This window comes from Alligator sinensis, unplaced genomic scaffold, assembly GCF_000455745.1.
Source record: "Alligator sinensis unplaced genomic scaffold, ASM45574v1 scaffold332_1, whole genome shotgun sequence".
NCBI classification, from domain to species: Eukaryota; Metazoa; Chordata; order Crocodylia; family Alligatoridae; genus Alligator; species Alligator sinensis.
Window position 1 is genome coordinate 470,224 of NW_005841993.1, and position 4,762 is coordinate 474,985.

Sequence of the window (4,762 nt, forward strand, 5' to 3'; positions counted from 1 at the left end):
CCCCCCCCCTTTGTTTTTTTTTCCTTTTTTTTTTTTTTTTTTTTAATGTACATATCTAACAATGCCTTTCCATCTGAATGTAAAACGAGTCCCCTTGATTTCTCTTATGGTAACGGTGTAAACATTCAAAAGGCAAAGGGAAAAAAAAATCCGAGGCAGTTAAGCATGACCAATTAATGTCACTCTAGTGCTTAGGCTGCAACGTTTAATGGTAGACAATTCTGTGCTGTTGTAAATCTTACTCTATAACCTGAGGAAATCAGAACTGAGGAAGCAAGTGGAAGTTACTAATTCTATTCGAGGATTTTATAATGGCATATTTTTTCAGTATTAAAGTGGAAATGTTTTCAACTCCGGGTCCTTACCATTCTTCCAGCATCAGTTTTTTGTATGTGGGTTCTTTGATTAGAGTTTGATCAACCTTTGAATCCCAGGTGTCTCCCTCTCTCCTTCCCCTCCCATCTCTTTCCCAATGTAAATACCACTCTCCCTCTCCCCTCTATTGCGGCAGTGAATCCTTTTATTAATAGTGGGACTCTCTGGCTGCCTTTTCCACCGCTGCTGCCCGCTGCTGCACACACTGCAGATATATTAGGGATGTTAGTGGAAATTGGATTTAATTGACTCTGCCTAGATCGCTCTCATTAAGCAGAGTCCAGATTTCATTGGTCAGCACTTCCAACTACTGCGCAGCCCCAGTGACTGCCAGTCGAGCCTGCTGCTGGCAGTTTGGCTTCAACATCTGATGGAAATGGGGGTGGGGGGGAGGTTGATTAGTGAAGGGGCTTTCCCATGCTAGTAGCTGCACCTTTTAGTATTAATACTTGAAATAAATACAGGGCAAGTGCTGCTGTCCAACTTCAAACTGATCTGCTTTGGTTCCATCCCCAGATCAGTCTGTGTCCCTTAACTAGCTCATGCATGTAAAGGCGAAAGCCCTTGCAAATCAAATGTAACTTACAGCCGGAGTCCCAGTGGAGACATGAAAAATTTCAGTCACGCTGCTTCTGGCTTTCTCCAGGCAGCAAATCCTTTTAAAGAGTAAAACACTGCAAGGGACTAGCTAAACTTCAAATGCTGATTTGGTGTGCTTTATACAAAAATGTCCACTTTGGGGAGATGCAATGAGACAATAGCCACTCAGAGGCACATCACACACATAGTGAAGCAGGCACACATGGGAAAACATGATGGAAACCTAAATCCCAGGTTTTGTGGATTATGGAGAAGAGATGAATAGCCTTTTTTTCTGGAACCCTTCCTCAAGATTTTGGAAAGATCACTAGCATCCTAGGAATAGTCTTGATGTTTCCTTTTAGCTTGATTGCACAGTAGTTCAGAAAGAAAAATATCCTTCTTCATGTCAATTTTCATGGGCCTTCCCCATTTTCAGTCTCTTCACCTATGCTAGATTGATTGTTCTGCCAGAACATTCTGTGTAAAACAAAATGATGGCAGCAGTCACAGGTTTATTTTGTGGCTTTCTTCCTATCAGGTTAGAACAGAAGTTGAAAGGTTATGAATGTGAGTTTCAAAACCCTCCTTAGAAGACTAACTTCCTGTTTATGAAGGGACAAACAAGGGGCCATTGTTAAATTTGATGCTCTGCTAGAATCAGTGGTATCTTTTTAACCTCCATCTGATATTGTAGACATAAATGCTTATAGTGACAGTAGTGATAAAATCACACTGTTTGCATCATGTTGCTTAAAGCACTTCTAAGAGAACTAAAATAAACAATACACCCAATAGGAAAGAAAGAAGGGAAAAAAAGAAGAAAATGTGCTGAGGTTGGACAACTTGCACCCCAGAGAATATAACACAAATTATATCTTTGTGGGTTTATTTTGTGTTTGTTGTGGCTTTTTTTTCATCATTAAAAGAGGTGCATTATTGTGGGTCAAGTTATTATTTTCCTTTAAACTGATATTTCAGTGCTACAGTGTAAGAATTTGGGGGCTGTAATTAATCTGATGGATTAGAGCTATTGTTCATCATTACAATTTTTGGTGAAAATAAGATCTCTTTCTCTTTCTCACTTTTGGGTTTGTGTTTCATTTAGATAAAAGGACATCTTGCAACTTCATTTAATGCATTTACATTTAAAAAAGGCTGGTGCATTTAACTGTCAATCTAAGGCAAAAAGGTATTGATACCAATCTATGAAATGTCAATATTTAAAGATAATGTTATTTTAAATTGGCCCATGCATGAACAAGATCCCAAGAGGCATTTTCATTAAGGAAAGTAAAGGAAAATGAGAAATTACTGTTAAAAGTATAACATAACTCTGCCCAAGTAGATTATGTATACCATTTTAAATATAGGATACTATGTATGATTCCATATATATTAGAACTAAATAATAATTTACTATATAACATATAGTAACTATAAAATTGTATAGTAATATGCACCCGTTATTTATGTCAATCAGTTGTTTTACTCATTTTGATAAACTATAAAAGTCTTAATAACATTTATAGCAGAAACATTTAGAATGAATGTGGTACATTATTATTAGTTTATATTTGCTGCATTGTCATTTTTTAATTTTATTTTAGAAGAGACATATAATTCTGGATGTTATGTGCGGTGTGTGAAGTATGTTACTTCTAGTTTATCAAACTAAAAGTGATTTCAGCAGTACCAGATGGAAGAGGAGGAAGGAAGCATATATCTTGTTTAGTTCTAGAGCTTCTCTTCTGTGTGTGCTGCTTAAGGATAGCCTAGAACTTAATTTGTTGCCATAGAAATGTATGCTTATATGCATGGTAGCTGTTTACATGTTTATTTGGCAGAAAGCATGAATGGAGTATCTAGTAGAAAAATTATATATTGAATTAATTCAAATAGAAGGTATGTATCTTTTTTAGAAGGTTTTTAGGCTTGGAACTGCCTTGCACATATGAACATATTTATATTACTTTGCTAAATTGTACATGCAATAACAAGGTATTTTGTCACTTTAGTTCAATTAATATTATAATGGAACATTTCTGATGAGACTTTTAAGCTGAAAGGATAGCATCTTGACCTTAGTAAGTGCTGGATCAGACCTTACTTAAGACAGGAGTGATCAGTCTGGTTGTCCTTTCTCATGTAAAATTCCTACTGGCCTCAGTGGGTGGACAATTTAAAACTGTCTAGCCTTGGTCGCATTCCACTGAAGTCAAGCCCTCACTGTGTATAATGGAAGCTAGGCCTGCCCTGAGAAGTTATGAAACTCCAGTCAGAGGCTCCCTTGGGATTCCTGGTGTCAAGAAGACTTGATATAATTCATCCATATGGCAGTTTTCACATATCCAATTTCCTGAAGCTCCTGGTAAAACAGGAAGCTCTTTCTTTGTAATTTGATCAATGGTAGTCCAAGGTACTGTAGAAGTTCAATTATAATATTTGGTTGATTTGGATTTTAGTTTGGGAAAAAATTATTTTAAGTCTGATTCATGTGTTAGCATTCCTTCCTACATTATCATTATTATCGACAGAGTGACCTAAACACATGTATATAGGTATGATAGATTAGATTCTCTGGTGCAACCCTTTGTACCTTTCTTAGAGTACACAGGGTGTGTCTACACATTCATTAAGGTGCTGTAATTATGGCACATTAAGTTAAGTATCTGTAATAAGAGGTACTAAACTTAATGCATCATAATAGGTGCTATTGTGCAGTAGCACTGGTGCACACTTTGTTGTGATGTTAATGCGCAGTAGATTAAATCTAGTGTCTTGTGTAGATGTCCCCAGCGAGCATTAAACAGATGTGGGAATCTCCATAGCTGGTGATTCTCCCAGGGAACAGGAGATATAAAACTGAATATAATCTTATGCTAGTTTTTCTGCAGCCACAATTTAAGGGAGATGTCAGAAAATAAAGGTGGCATGTGATAATATGGAAATCTCCAGCTGGTTTGCTATTCCTTGAATATTGAAATAATCATTCTAGGCTGCTCTAAATTAAATTAGGGCTAAGTCCAAAGTCAATGAAAATTGTATCCAGTCCACATTTTGCACTGCACCAAATGAATATTGGCATAGGACAAAATGTGGGTCAATGGGTTTTGGAAGTGTTATACAATAAAATATGACATGGTATCACTAATAATATAATATAATATAATATAATATAATATAATATAAATTTCTGGTAGAGATCTTTTTTCAGACCATTTTTTAGAGATGCATTGCTTGCATCATTCTGATCTAACTCATAATGGATAACAGTATTTAGGCTAAATTTTCAGTAGCTTGAGGAACTGTTAACTCATTAACCCACAGTTACAGGATGGGGGGAAATGTGCCTGTAAAGCACGTTGGTTTTGGTGTTCCCAAGTTAATCACATTGCACAGGGTTGAGTGGCTGCACAGGATTGAGTGGCTTCAACTCAACTACCTGTTATGGATGTTGAAACATTTTTTTGTGGATTTTTATTTGGATATTTATTCTTCTTCAAGAATAGGAACTAATATAAAAGTATGGCCAATGCATAATCCTCACAAAAATAAATATAAGTTCCATGTATAGAGTTCCTGCCAGTTCAAACTGCAAATGAATAAGGATGTAGTGCCTGGTTCTGTGCTGTTTTCATTCCCCTTCAACCAGTTCATGTGAAGTGGTTTAACTAGTGCTGTGAATCAAAACCTGAGTTTTCTTAAAAAAATAAATAAATAAAATGCTTAATGCATTTATCTATTTCAATAAATATTCAGAGTAAAAATGGGTAGTTCCAGGTGAACAATACCAACATGTGAGAGT